The sequence below is a fragment of the Lagenorhynchus albirostris genome, chromosome X (genome assembly GCF_949774975.1).
Source record: "Lagenorhynchus albirostris chromosome X, mLagAlb1.1, whole genome shotgun sequence".
NCBI lineage: Eukaryota > Metazoa > Chordata > Mammalia > Artiodactyla > Delphinidae > Lagenorhynchus > Lagenorhynchus albirostris.
The window spans coordinates 29,338,287-29,354,236 of NC_083116.1; the positions used below are offsets into that span (position 1 = coordinate 29,338,287).

General features: G+C 44.5%; 1 protein-coding gene across 1 annotated transcript in view; it reads left to right on the plus strand.

The window, feature by feature from the left end:
- The window catches only part of KIAA1210 (KIAA1210 ortholog), a 55,357-nt gene that overhangs the window by 11,373 nt on the left and 28,034 nt on the right, over nucleotides 1-15,950 (plus strand). The window lies entirely within an intron of this gene.

Consider the following 15,950-nt stretch of genomic DNA (forward strand, 5'->3'; position numbering starts at 1 on the left):
TGGGCTAATGCATGAGATTCTTTGGGGTAGGAGTGAGTGGTCATTTAATACTTACCAGATTTTGCCAAGTAAGGAGGGAGCAGAGTGTAGTGGTCAAATCACGGGCTCTGAAATCCTCCAGAACTGGATTTGAGTCCTAGCTCGATTACTTGTATGGCCTTGTCCAGATGACCTAATTTCAGTGAGACTCGGTTTCCTCATCTGGGAAATGGGGCTGAAAATAATAAAAACGAAATAACAAAGCCTACCTCATAGGGCTCTTGCGAGATTCAATGAGATAATGCATGGAAAACCATTTTCACAGTGCCAGGATGGCACAGAGTTAGGACTCAGCAATTTCATTCATTGTATTAATTGTGTAATATGAATTGCCCTTGACTGTGAAAGAGCAGAGCTTTTAATTAGAGGCTATGTGGATTGACAAGACAGAATAGGACTCCCCATCAACAAGGCTCTGAGGCCGCTAAGGAGACGGAAGAAGGAACCTTTGAGGACAAGTTCTCTGCATTACTAACCCCTGCCCCCAGCAGAAGATCTAAGGGGTTAGGGGTGGCATGAGTTGGGCCTTTCTGTGCTTCTCCTGGTTTACTCTAGGGGTGAGGTACAGTGAGGAGGAAGGGAAGGCAGAACTGGAGGCAAAACCAGAGCCCTTTTATTTTTATTTTTTTAACATCTTTATTGGAGTATAATTGCTTTACAATGGTGTGTTAGTTTCTGCTTTATAACAAGGTGAATCAGCTATACATATACATATATCCCCATATCTCCTCCCTCTTGCGTCTCCCTCCCCCCCGCCCTCCCTATCCCACCCCTCTAGGTGGTCACAAAGCACCGAGCTGATCTCCCTGTGCTATGTGGCTGCTTCCCACTAGCTATCTATTTTACGTTTGGTAGTGTGTATATGTCCATGCCACTCTCTCACTTCATCCCAGCTTACCATTCCCCCTCCCCGTGTCCTCAAGTCCATTCTCTACATCTGTGTCTTTATTCCTGTCCTGCCCCAAGGTTCTTCAGAACCGTTTCTTTTTTTTTTTTTTTTTACATTCCATATATATATGTTAGCATACGGTATTTTTCTCTTTCTGACTTACTTCACTCTGTATGACAGACTTTAGGTCCATCCGCCTTACTACCAATAACTCAATTTTGTTTCTTTTTATGGCTGAGTAATATTCCATTGTATATATGTGCCACATCTTCTTATCCATTCATCTGTCGATGGACACTTAGGTTGCTTCCATGTCCTGGCTATTGTGAATAGAGCTGCAATGAACACTGTGGTACATGACTCTTTTTGAATTATGGTTTTCTCTGGGTATATGCCCAGTAGTGGGATTGCTGGGTCATATGGTAGTTCTATTTTTAGTTTTTTAAGGAACCTCCATACTGTTCTCCATAGTGGCTGTATCAATTTACATTCCCACCAACAGTGCAAGAGGGTTCCCTTTTCTCCACACCCTCTCCAGCGTTTATTGTTTGTAGACTTTTTGATGATGGCCATTCTGACTGGTGTGAGGTGATACCTCATTGTGGTTTTGATTTGCATTTCTCTAATGATTAGTGATGTTGCGCATCCTTTCATGTGTTTGTTGGCAATCTGTATATCTTCTTTGGAGAAATGTCGATTTAGGTCTTCTGCCCATTTTTGGATTGGGTTGTTTGTTTTTTGATAGTGAGCTGCATGAGCTGCTTGTAATTTTGGAGATTAATCCTTTGTCAGTTGTTTCATTTGCAAATATTTTCTCCCATTCTGAGGCCAAAATATAGCAGAGGGAGGAACACTTCCAAACTCATTCTATGAGGCCACCATCACCCTGATACCAAAACCAGACAAAGATGTCACAAAGAAAGAAAACTACAGGCCAATATCACTGATGAACACGGATGTAAAAATCATCAACAAAATACTAGCAAACAGAATCCAACAGCACATTAAAAGGATCATACACCATGATCAAGTGGGGTTTATCCCAGGAATGCAAGGATTCTTCAATATACGCAAATCTATCAACGTGATACACCATATTAACAAATTGAAGGAGAAAAACCATATGATCATCTCAATAGATGCAGAGAAAGCTTTTGACAAAATTCAGCACCCATTTATGATAAAAACTCTTCAGAAAGGGGGCATAGAGGGAACTTACCTCAACATAATAAAGGCCATATATGACAAACCCACAGCCAACATTGTTCTCAATGGTGAAATACTGAAACCACTTTCTCTAAGATCAGGAACAAGACAAGGTTGCCCACTCTCACCACTCTTATTCAACATAGTTTTGGAAGTTTTAGCCACAGCAATCAGAGAAGAAAAAGAAATAAAAGGAATCCAAATTGGAAGAGAAGAAGTAAAGCTGTCGCTGTTTGCAGATGACATGATACTATACATAGAGAGACCTAAAGATGCTACCAGAAAACTACTAGAGCTAATCAATAAATTTGGTAAAGTAACAGGATTCAAAATTAATGCACAGAAATCTCTTGCATTCCTATACACTAATGATGAAAAATCTGAAAGAGAAATTAAGGAAACACTCCCATTTACCATTGCAACAAAAAGAATAAAATATCTAGGAATAAACCTACTTAGGGAGACAAAAGACCTGTATGCAGAAAACTATAAGACACTGATGAAAGAAATTAAAGATGATACCAACAGATGGAGAGATATACCATGTTCTTGGATTGGAAGAATCAACATTGTGAAAATGACTACACTACCCAGATCCCTTTTAAATGGAAGCGCTGGAAGAGAAAAAGACACAGAGATAGATGACCATGAAGATTGTTCTCCTAAGTCCAGTATCCCATGAGGGCACTCACCTCTGCACCCAGGGGCATGAGCAAACAGACATCCCGGAGCTAACTAGTTGGCCTCGAGCCTGCTGAGAGCTGCTGCCGCTCCTGGCCCCTGCTGTGGAAATGCCAATCATGCCAATGACCTCGGAAAGCCCTGATTTGTACATGGACGTAGTCAAAGCCTGGGTGGAAGTCGGCATCACAGCCCTACCACCCCGAGTGAATGCTGCCAGTCAGTGGGGTGACTGTCCACGTCAGAGCCATTCTGATTACTGGTGGCTTGAGGGGTGGGAGTTCTGGAGCTCATTGTGTGATCTGAGGGGCAGCCGTCTCCATCGTGGAGTCCGAGGACTGCATTTCAAGAACTGGGTGAATCTCTGGTGTCCTCCCGCCAACCCCACACAAGGAAAAGAAGAAGGGGGAGTGATCACGCTCTGCTAGAGGTTAGCTTATTTTACAACTAGTAAGGGGAAAGGGGGCCCTTTCTCATACTTTCATTTCAGGTGGAGCCCAGATTCCTCAATGAGTTGGCATCCCCGCAAAAGACACTTCCTCTAGAAGTAGCTGGGTTCTTCCCCTCCCCCTCCCTGGGTCATGCCTCGGAATGATCAGCTCCAAGGTTCTTCATCCACTGATTGGTGGATACACAACACACACACCTGGTTGGGGGAACAGAGTATAGCCGTATTTGAAAGGAGTTGGAGACATTCTCTTGAAGGTCGGGAAAGCCATGTCACACAAGGTGAGCCTTCAGGGGGTTAGTTTGTTCTAACATTTTGGCAAGGTCTATCCAACCTGCTCAGCCGATAACCCACTTGAGAGAGTGGCAACTTATGTTCTTCATAAAGAAGTGTTTGTGGCAGGATGGGTTGGGGAAGGGTTGCAAACAGTCCCCTCATGGGCCTCTTACCGAGTTCTGCGTTGCAGCTTACATAGCTCCAAACCTGCCCCACTTTTTGCTTCATTCTCAATTAGAGCTGGGGCCCATAGGGCTTGCATTCATATTCTATTCCTATTCATTGCTGTGTAACAGATGACAAAAATTTGAGTGTCTTACCACACAAATTCACTATCTCTCAGTTTCCATGAGTCAAGGGACTAGGCATGGTTTAGCGGGTCCTCTGCACAGGACCTCACAAGGCTGCAATCAGTGGATGAGCCAGGGCTGAGGGCTCATCTGAGGTTCAGGGTTATCTTCGAAACTGACTGGTTATTGGCAGAATACAGTTTCTTTGAGGCCCCTACTTTCTTTTTTTAAATTTATTTATTTTACTTTTGGCTGCGTTGGGTCTTTGTTGCTGCACGCGGACTTTCTCTAGTTGTGGCGAGTGGGGGCTACTCTTCGTTGCGGTGCGCGGGCTTCTCATTGCAGTGGCTTCTCTTGTTGTGGAGCACGGGCTCTAGGCGCACAGGCTTCAGTAGTTGTGGCATGCGAGGTCAGTAGTTGTGGCTCGCGGGCTCTAGAGCATAGGCTCAGTAGCTGTGGCGCACGGGCTTAGTTGCTCCGCGGCATGTGGGATCTTCCCGGACCAGGGCTCGAACCCGTGTCCCCCGCATTGGCAGGCGGATTCTTAACCACTGCGCCACCAGGGAAGCCCGAGGTCCCTACTTTCTTGATAGCTGTCAACCAAGGGTTGCTGTCAGCCACTGCCATTCTCTGCCACTTGGTCCTCTCCACAGCACGGTACTTCGTTCCTTCAAGGCCTACAGGAGCGTGTCTGCTGCAGCTCTCAATCTCTCTGACTTCTGTATCTGACCTCTACACCCTCTTTTCAAAGAGCTCACCTGTTTAGGCCAGGCCCGCCCACACTCAAGGGGAGGGGATGTACAGGGCATACAGACCAGGGAGGCAACAACCTTGGGGGCCATCTGCCTACCACAGACTCTATGAAAAACATTTCATCCTATCAGATTGTTTTTTTAAAAAATGAGGCCAGCTGCTTCTCATTAGCATTCCCCACTCTGGGAAGGCAGAAAATCTGTCAAGCAAAGTCTTCTGAATCCTTGAATCTGAACCACGCTGTGGTTAGAACATTTCAATAACCTTGGAAGACAGGCCTTTTTCCTTGTTTTTCTCGCTTCTTTTTCCCCCCCTAGAGCCCTTGTTCAGTCCTTCAGTCAGTTTGAGAAGGAAAAGGCAGTTCTGGGGCTTAAGCCCCTGAGGTTGGCCTAGAGAGAGCAGGCAAGCATTTACATAGTGACGGATAATGCAGCTTTATATCTCGGCTGGGCCAGACTCCCTGATGACCATTAGTACAGGACTTTATCCTCTTTGGAAGTGGTTCTGGAGGCCCCTCATTCTTCACTGGATAAAAACGTACATTATTTCCTCTTTCCTTACACAGCTTGCCAGCTTTTTCATGGGACTTCATGCAGAGGGGTCTTTTGCTGCAAGTGTGTCTTAGGTTGTCCCTGTATGTTTAAAAAAGGGGGTCATTTCCCCACTGATGCCTATTTGTCACTGCATGCCTCCCCCAACTCCTACATTCATCCATCCATAAAAATGCACAGTGAGCATCTTCCACATGCCTGGTGTCGTGCTAGGTGCTGGGGGTCTCCAGATACGTGAAATGGGGTCCTTGTCTTCGAGGGGATATCAGCTATGACAGGGGCACGTACAAGGGGCGAGAGCGTGAGGCAAGGCTGGTAACGTTTGAGCTGGATTTTGAAGAATGTGTAGGATTTCAAGGTTGTAGAGCTGAGGGAGGCGAGGTTCCGGGCTAAGTGAACAGCCTGTGCAGAGCACAGAGAATGCAAAAGAACGTGGTGTATTTAGGGAATGACTGGTGATACTGGGAGACCAAACCATGAGGGTGGGAATGGTGTTGGACTGCTGGAGAAGGGAGGGGGGCAGGGAGCACCCGATCGCTGAGAACTTTGTGAAGAACTTGGCTTTTGTCCTGCAGGCAGCAGGATGTCGGTGAACTAGTCTAAGCTCATGGTCAGATTGGTATTTTAGAGAGAGCGTTGTGACTTTTTTTTTGAGATACCACTGAGGTGACATTTTGCTAAATATCATAAATAAAAATAGAGACCAGCCTGGAGGCAGTGCCGAGGCCGCTATTAAAGAGCCCTGGTATAATTAAGGAACCAATTAACTTTAAACTTATATTAGCCATGAGACACATGAAAGAAATACAGTCTTTTGTCCTCTGTGAGGAGATACTGGGGAAGCAGAGCTCTGGTTAATAAGTCAGCCTGGGGTAAATGGAAAGAAGTTTTGCCAGTGGTGGTGTCTGTTCCTGAAACCTCCTCTACGAGGATCTGGGCCTCGTCCAGCTGAGTGGGGCTCCACACACAGGAGTCTCGTGTCCGGGACACCCGGGAGTATGCTCTCTGTGACAAGGACAAGAGGCGCCCACCTTGCTGGGAGGGAAGGCAGGGCCTGCTAAGCTGGCAAGGAAGGAGCTTCCCGCCCCCCCACGACAAGTCTTCCTTTGCGTCCTGTAGCATGCCTCGACTTCTAAAAAATTTCTGACCACAAAGATGGTTCTTACGTTACTTCTCCTTCTTTCGCTGAATCTACGCATTCGTTGAACAAACATTTAGCAGGTGCCTGACAGATGTACCAGGTACCATTCCAGGTGCTGGGGGATCCAGTGATGAACAAAATGGACAAGGCCCCTGCCCTAATGGAATTTACATTCTAGTAGAGGAGACAGATAAGAGACTGTAACTAAATTAATATAGAATATAATTTCAGACATCGATGAGTGCTACGAAGATGTTAGTAAAGGATAATGTGATGGAGAGAGACTAGATGCTTTAACTAGGATGATCATGGAGGTCCTCTCTGGGAGGGACCCTTTGAGCTGACTTGAATGCTATAAAAGAGGCAACCATGCAGCTAGCTGGGGAAAGAGCCCTCTGGGCAGGAGGAGCAGCAAATGCAAAGACCCTGAGATTGAAAGGGGCTGGCTGTGTTGGGGATTAGCAAGAAGGCCAGTGAGGCTGGAGCACAGGGAGAAAGTGGGAGGGTAGCAGGATGGGTGGTCAGTCGGGGGGACGTGGGCATGGGACCAGAGCACATAAAACCCAGGAGGAGTGAGTGTGAGGGGACCCAATCGGCCGATATGCACTAGAGATGTTGGATAGACAGTTGGCTATAGGAATATGGAGTTCAGGGATGAGATCCAGTCTAGACATAGAAATTTTGGAGTTCAGTGTCTAGATAGTATTCATAAGGTGTGAATGAGATCATCTAGAATATGGTAGTCCCTAGACCCATGTGACTACTGAGCAGTTGAAACGTGGCTAAGTCCGAATAGAAATGTGCTATACGTGAAAAATACAAACCAGATTTCAAAGGCTTAGTATGATAAAAAGAACATAGAATATCTCATTGATATTATTTTTTATAATGATTACATGTTGAAATGATAATATTTTGGTTCTACTGACCTAAGTAAAATATATTATTAAAAGTAACTTCCCCTGTTTCTTTTTGCTCTTTTGAACGTGGCTACTAGAAAATTTAAAATTACCTATGTGGCTTGCAATTGTGGTTCACGTTAACATTTCTATTTAATGGCGCTGGTCTAGGAAATGACTGTAGATAAAGAAAAGGGCCAAGGGTAGAGCCCTCGGGTGCTACAACATTTCAGAAACAGGGAAAGGAGAAAGATACAGCAAGGGAGGTTGAGAAGAAACAGCCAGTGAGGTAGGAGGAAAATGAAGGGAGTGTGATGTTCAGAAAGGCAAGTGATAACATTATTCAAAAAAGAGGGAGTGTCACATGCTGCTGGGAGGTCAAGTAACAGATGGGTGGATTGAACGAGAGCAGTTTTAGTGGAGCGGTTTGGAAGCAGTTGGATTTGGAAGGCCTGTTGGAGAGAGTGCAAAAGAATAAGAAGTGAAGACATAAAGGTAGTAAGTATAGATAACCTTTCAGAGTTTGGCTTTAAAGGGAGGCAGAGAAATGGGTGGTAACAGGAAGAGGATTTCGAATCAAGGGGTGGTTTATATGTTTTGTTGTGGTTGTTGGTTTGTTTGGAAGAGGAGGTAGCTCAGCTGACGGTTCTACTGTCCTCAGGGCCTGCAGTCGGGGATACAAGGTAAGTATGCCAGAAAGAATTTGAGACAGTTTAAACTCAAAAGTTAGTTAGATCCAGTGATTCTATTAGCGCTCCAGGGATGCAGATGCCGCCATGATGCCCTCTTTCTTTGTTCTCCCTTTGTCTTTCATATTTTTCTCTTTGGTTATCATTCCCTTCTTCTTCTGCCCCTGACAGTGGTGGGTCAGGGGCAACGTTAGCCTGCTGTGGCCTGGCATTTTGGAAAATGGGCTTCTTTTCCATGGGTTTCTCTAAAGCTCAGAGGTAGTTTATTTCCCCAGAGTCTAAGAAGCGTTTCTTAGTGGCAGGGGCTGGGGTGCTGCCATGTTTATTAAGATGGCCCAGGGACTCGCCAGTGATGTGAATTCCTGGCCCAAGGAATTCTCCTGTTCTCCCGCTGAATTTCTGAGGGGCTTCTGAATTTCCCTACCCCTCTGCTCTGTCCAGATCTCCAGATGGAACTTGTGTATGTGTGTGTGTATGTGTGTGTGGTAATTAGTGAGCATTGTGTGGGCCTGGGGTTGTCATCTTCAGGTAGAATTATGATATTGGCTCATAGAGTTTGAGTGACTTGAATAAAGTGTCGATACCTTTCAGCCAAAGCCCACCTGCAACACACCTGCTGTTGAACAAGCTAGGTTTATTCCTCATTGCAGCGAGAATGAACGTACCGTGTGGGGAACCTTAGGACTTCTCAGTGAGAGGGTCTCAAGCCATCTTGACACCAGGACCCTGTCAGCTCTCCCTGTGGTTTGGAAGCTTTTGCTTTCCAAAGGCCTCAGTCACTCTCAGTGGGTGACCTCTCAAATTCACCTTAACCTCAGAGCCTGTGGTCACCCCTCTCTAGCTCCAGAGAAGTATCAGGGGCTTAACGGCTAGAGGGCAGCACACGATGGGCCTGGAGCCCATCCATGAAACAGCAATGGCAGCTTGACTGTTTCTGGGAGCAGGACAGATCCAGTGTAGGGAGGCGGGCTCCAGAATCCACTTAATCCAACCTGATGGTACTGAGTCAGACACATCGAGACCCCAAGGCGAGCTGTGAGGAGGGCAGTCTCTGCTTGCCTCTCCGCGGCATTCTTGCTCTTTTCTCTGGGTCTGCTGATCAGATCCCCCCTCCCCTCCCCCCACAAACTCGCATCAAAAATGTCAGCATTGATTTATAAAGGTTTGATTATCAACTGACATGCTTCCCTGGCTAGAAGGCTAGACTGAAATGTACAGTAGGCTCTCAATTGATTATCTGCACTAGTGGAAAGGAGCCCAGGGACAGATAATTCTCCCGTGATACAGAATCAGAGTCATGGGAGGATTACCCTTTCGATGGTCACTTTGGTTGTTTCCCACTTTGGACTGCTTAAAACAATGCTGTGATAAACATTCTTGCATATATATTTTTGTGTACAAGTGTGAGTATAGCTACAGGGTGAAGTTCTAGTGGTGATGCTACTGGATCAAAAGGTATGTGTATTTTTAACTTTTGATACTGTGAAATTGTTCTTCAGAGAGCAATTTACACTTCATAATGTATGAGCGTGTCCACTTTTCTCATCCTTGTCAGCATGGAATATCATCAAAATTAAAACTTTTGGACAATCTGATAGGTAAAAATGTTAACTTGATACTTTGATTTACATTTCTTTAATTATGAGTAGGACTGAACTTTTCTTTATGTATTTCTTTTTCTATAAACTTCCTGTTTTATCCTTTGCCCCATTTTATATCCAGTTGTTTGTCATTTATTGGTTTATATGCACTCTTGACAAATTTAGAAAATTGGCACCTTTATCTATATTTGTTGTAAGTATTGCTTCCTAGTTTGTTATTCTTTTGTAAACTCTTTACTCTTTTTGGCCAAAAGTTAAAAGTTTTTATGTAGTCAACCATCTCAGTTTTTTTCTTTATGGCTTATCTATACAATTTTGTCTGCCTGGGCACACCCATGAATAGTAACAGACCTCCAAATGTAATGGGCCCCAACACAAAGCAATAGATCAGGTTTTGTACATTTGCCTTTTATATTTTGGTAACAGCTTTATTGAGCTATAATTCACATATTATACAATTCACCCATTTAAAGTGTACAAGTCAATGCTTTTTAATATATTCAAAGATTTGTGCAACCATCACCACAATTAATTTTAGAACATTGTCATCACCTCAAAAAGAAACCCTGTACTCTATCACTCAAAAAAAACACCCTCGTCCTTCTAGTCCTAAGCAAGACACTTTCTGTGTCTATGTGTCTGCCTATCCTGGACATTTCATATATGTGGAATCATTGTCTTTTTTTTTTTTTGGCGGTACGTGGGCCTCTCACTGTTGTGGCCTCTCCCGTTGCGGAGCACAGGCTCCGGACACGCAGGCTCAGCGGCAATGGCTTACGGGCCCAGCCGCTCTGCGGCATGTGGGATCTTCCTGGACCGGGGCACGAACCTGCGTCCCCTGCATCGGCAGGCGGACTCCCAACCACTGCGTCACCAGGGAAGCCCCATTATCTTTTTTAAGGAAGAATAATTCTCTCTAATGGCAATTTCCTTTGTATATCTTTTCTTGCATAGTGTAAGAATCTAACTGGAGGATAAGGAGTAGGGTAAAATGACTGTATTATATCCTAGATAGTAAATGATTTTTTGTTTTTTCCTCTATATTTTATTTTAGTGATTGAACTATAGCTGAATCACTAAGTGAAATTTCTGGCAGTATGGAAGTTCTGGAGTCCAGTGATGAGGGTAAGTAACCCAATGAAATCTTGGTAACTAGAACTAGATTTGTTTAATGTGTTTAACCCCTAGAAAAAGAATCAAGTCACAGAAAACAAGTTCATATCAAATTTCTAATGACACTAGACTCAGTCCATATTTAGTTTTCCATCTTCTAATCTGTTCTCTTTCATCTCAAACTCTGAGAGTCAAAAGAGTTTTGTCTAGGCCCTGCAATCTTCTTTGGGGATGGTTAGCAGGTTCCATTTACTAAGGCATGAGAAGAATTTCTGCTTAATCAGAAAAAAAAAAAATCAGAGCAGGCCAGGATCTGAGAGATTCAACTGAGGTTTTGCTGTAGATAGGAATCCAGACTTAACCAACAGATAAATTTGTAATTTGAGGAGTCAAGGGGGGATAGTAACAAAGAAGCCACCATAGGCTTCTGTTAAATGGGAATCAATTTACAAAAATTTCTTTTGCAAAACCTATCCATTGCATAAATTATGGTGCCATCTGTGAATGATAGGAGACCATGAGTGGGGTAATAGAGAGGCAAAGGTCACTAAACAATGATACGCTTTATTGACACTGGAAAAAGGTGGGGGGAAGGGGAGGAACCATAAGACACAAGATGAGCCATTGCATTTAAAGGCAGAACTGAATTTAACAGTTCACTGGGTTGTTCTTCAATGTTTGCTGAGTTTTCTTAGTGTGGTGCAGAAGACTTGGTCTGGAAGGACAGAGAGAGGGGAACCTTCTTGTGGCTTCCTGGAGGCTCTTCATCTGTGTCACCATTGTTCAGTATTGGGTCTCAGAGAGACTGATTAGACACTCAAAAGTTTGTAGTGAATGAATGAATAAATGAATGAATGATAGGCCTCCTCACCAAGGCAACCCCAACTGCCAAATGAACTGATCTATCTTTCTGGATATGAGCTAGACAGGTGCCTAGAGAAAAAGGTGTCAATGCGCTGCATCCTGATAAAGGGTGGAGGTAAGGAAATGCCCTTTCTCTGTTCCCAAGATGTTTTTCTCACAGAGACCCAGCATTTGGGTACATGTTTAGTATTAGTCATTGCCAGCCAGAGAATAAGGTGCTGTTGGGAGGATGAAGGGAAGAAAGGCTGGTTAGAAGAGTCTTCTTTCCAAGCAGCAACACAAGAGAACAAGGTCACCGTTATGCGCGACGCATTTTGAAAGCTCAAGTGCAACCCAGAAGGGCTGCCTGTGTGCGTGGTAAATAAGCAAATATACAACCCAAAGCAATGATCTCTTCATTGGATTTAAGTGTGTTCTTGTCTGGGGGAACGGGAGAGGACTGCTTCCATGGGCTGTTTTCTGGTATGTGATGCAATGCAGGCCCTCGGTGGATGAGGGTGTTGAAAGCTACTGCCTGTTTGGGGATATGTAGTCCTTGGGCTTGGACAGAGAAGTCAATGGCTTCGTTACAGAAGTCCAAACAGCAGTCAGCTCACTGACCACCACTGCTGTGCCTTGTGGTGGCATAAGTTACCCGGTGTATAGGTGACCTCCATAGACATTGCTGGATACAAATGTGGGTTTTGACCCAAACCTGCTGTCTAGGTCTATCTACCCTTTACACTTTCAGCAACTTTGGAAACCAGCCCACACAGGGCTCAGCTGCTGGCAATATATTTTTAAAAATAAATTTATTTATTTATTTATCTATCTATTTTTGGCTGTGTTGGGTCTTCGTTGCTGCACGCGGTCTTTCTCTAGTTGCGGCGAGCGGGGGCTACTCTTCGTTGTGGTGCGCAGGCTTCTCATGGCGGTGGCTTCTCTTGTTGTGGAGCACGGGCTCTAGGCGCACGGGCTTCAGTAGTTGTGGCTCGTGGGCTCTAAAGCGCAGGCTCAGTAGTTGTGGCACACGGGCTTAGTTGCACGTGGGATCTTCCCGGACCAGGGATTGAACCCGTGTCCCCTGCATTGGCAGGCGGACTCTCAACCACTGCGCCACCAGGGAAGCCCCAGCTGCTGGCAATTTAAAGGCACCCCTTTGCAAAAGAAAGTTTGAAAGGCCAATTTACACCAGTGAATATATGGCAAGTGTCTCGGATTCCATTAGGGTTTCGAAAGTAACATAGCACGTGGACAGTTCCCAGCTTTGTATCTCACTCCCAGGGTCTCCATACACGGGGTCTGATGCTGTCGGGGATGGAGAGCTCTCCTAAGCCAGAGCAGGCTGAAGACTTGGACTCTTGCAGCTGAGCTGGATGTCTGGCAATGGGTTGCTTAGTAAGGCTATGTCCAATTTTCAAGTCACTGCCCCAGATCAATGGGCAGCCCACCCCACCTCTTGGTGTCTCCCCAACTCCCTACCAACGAAGCTATACCACCACTATACCCAGAGCTACCCCCGAGGGAGGAAAGGAAACATTCTTTGCCTCCTAGTGGCCAAGGTTGAAAGAAACATGCATTGCTTAAGGTATTTTAAATCCTCGTGGGAAAATAAGTTGTTTCTGCCGAGCAAAAAATGGAAGACTGGGGAAACATTGGAATATACGCATACTTAATTTTTAACACCTTTTACAGTTCTACAGTCACTAGTCACTTGGTTAATTTAGGAACATAAAAATGTGTTAATGCATAATTTGGTTTGCTCATACAATGACTATGTTTGGTACATTCAGTTTTACAACCTGAAAAGTTTATTAGAAGTGTTTTTATTCAGTTCTTAAGTGTTTGTAGATTGTGTCACCTACTGATTCTGTCCCCTCTGTCTCTGCTGGTTTGTGAAAAGCAGGTTTGCAACTCCAAATCATCTAGCTTTGCCCTCCTCCCTTCCATTCTGGGATTTCAAAGCAAGAAGGGCAATAATCATTATGTTTCCAAACACTCTGAGCAGAAAGTTGTTCTCGTTTCAGAAGGCCGGAAGGAGATCCATCTGTCAAGAATCGATGAATGTCATTCCTTCTGTTTGAAAAATGGCAGTGTCTGCAAAGCCTCCTTCCCGCTTGTGAGGGGACGCTGCCCAGTTCATCCTCACTGGGCAGGAGTTATTTAGTGGTGTGTTGGAGCTACCTTACGCTGGCTTGGGAGGCTGTGCACATCTCTCCCTAAATGTCATGTTAGTAGCTTGAAATTGACCATGATGGGAGGATTTACACCACAGAAGTGGGCAGATATTACAAATAAGGGCATTTTCCCCAGAGATCCAGTTGGTAAATACATCTCAGCAAAAAACTGATTCTAGTGATTAGTATAGTATAGTAATCAGGATTTTACAGAAAAATCGCACTATGTCATGGATTTTAGAAATCCTCTGGGGGTGGGAAGATTAAGAAAGAAGGCCGGAGAGCAAAATATAGATTACTTTAGAGCCAAGCCTACTCCATCCTGTATACTTCTCAGCACTTTCACGTTGAATCCTCACAGTGGTTCTATGAGGTCAAATAGCATTTTAAATAATTTATTATCATAGAAATTAGTTTAATTTGTCCTTAAAAAATTGAAGAAGGAAGCTTGGGAAAACATGTTTCCTATTGTACCTTTGCTCTTTATTCTGTCTATCTCAAGGTAGCATTGCCAAGTTTATCCTAACCATGACCCTATCTATATAGGTACATCCTAGTAGATGAGAAATTCCTCAAATCATTCAAAACTGAAGTTACTTAAGCAACGATTACCAAGCACACAGGCTTACCACCTTCTTGTATTGCCCCAAGCCGTGCTGGCTTCTGCTTCTAATCATGTATATTTTAGAGTTCACTATTGAGTTATAGATATGGGGTTCTTCCCCTTATCGCTAGATAGATAGAGTAGATGGATAGAATTGATAGATCAGTTCTACAGATAGAATTGAATCTGGTCTTAATAGACAATTATTGATTCCCTAATTTTATCTCACATTTATTAGCATTTACTACATGCCAGATCTTATGCCAAGATCTTTACCACATTATTTATCATTTATATCAACCCCAATAAGGGCCAGTGTATAAATTATAGGATGCTTAAGGATGGCGCTGCTCAGTGTTCTCAGTTTAAGGGAAGTGACAAGCTGTGTTGGTACTCTGCACCCCTCAATGGACTCAGTTGTCTCTCGAGTGTCACAGCGTGCTTTGCACTGTGCTAGTTGCTAAAGAGGATGCTAAAGAGGCCCCGCCTACAGCCTAGATGTGGGAGACAGTAGCTAAGACGTAGAACCGTATCTTATTTCTCTCTCACTGATACCCAAAACATAGTAAGTGCTTGACCTTAATAAACGTTCATTGAATAGGTGAATGAATGAATGAATGCGCAGACTAGAGAACATTCAGATGCAAAACTTGTGGTGCCGACAGTCAAGTTTTAGGTGTACAGAGAGGAGCATGAATTGTAGTGATGGTGGGAAACTGGACTTAAGTCAGGCCTTGAAGTTTAGAAACCTTTCGAATAGGCAGGCCTAGGATTAATCAGTACACAAGCTGGCCATAGCGTTCAGCGCTAGAAGGAGCGCTACTTCAGCATTTCCCAAAGTGTGTTTTGCCAGACATTCTGCATACACGCGTTGGAGAGACAACACCGTTACCCCGTTTCTCGGCACTACACCATACACATAGGCATGCTGAAGTTTCAGAAGAGTCTTGTTGCAAAGCACACTCTTAAACTCTGTTTAATCAGCATTTCCCAGATTGACGAGACTGCAAACCCCCTTTTCATGCAACAGACCTATGAGTATCCCTCTGAACGTACTCTGGGAGATGCTGATTAGCGTGATCCCCTCATTTTCCAGCTGAGCCCCAGAGAGGTTGAGTGACTTACCCGAGCTCACAGAGCTAATCGATAGCAGAGCCAAGCCCGGGATTCCAGAGTTTTCTGACTCTTCGGTGGTGCGTTCCATCACACCACTCAGTCTTTCTAATGGCAGCCTTGTCGGCAATTCCCTTGGCTGGACCCTTCACTGCCGCTGCAGCATTGCTGTGCTGACAAGAGCCCTTCCAGAGACCAGGCTGTTGGAAATTGGAATGAGACACCTAAGTTGGTAAATTATTGCATGCGAAGCAGTAAGAGTTGGTTCCTTGCCTCTGAAGAATGCAGTGCAAACTCCCCTGCCTTTTCCCCTCTTCTACTGAGCCCTGATAACGATACATGTGTTTACTAGGAAGCTCAAGAAAGCCCAAACAAAGCCTGAGGAGCATTTAAAGCTCACATTCCTCACTGCTGCAGAGGGCATCAGCACTGTAGATAATCTGAACCAATCAGTAATAATTGAAGAACATACACAATGCACATAACACACACACACACACACACACACACACACACACACACACACACTTACACACATCCTCCCTTGCAAAACTCTTTCGTAGGTGATTTTGTCATGTCCTTTGCACAGGGAGCTTCTTTGCCCAGCAGCCCTTTCTTCCCCGTTCCCAGCCCTCTC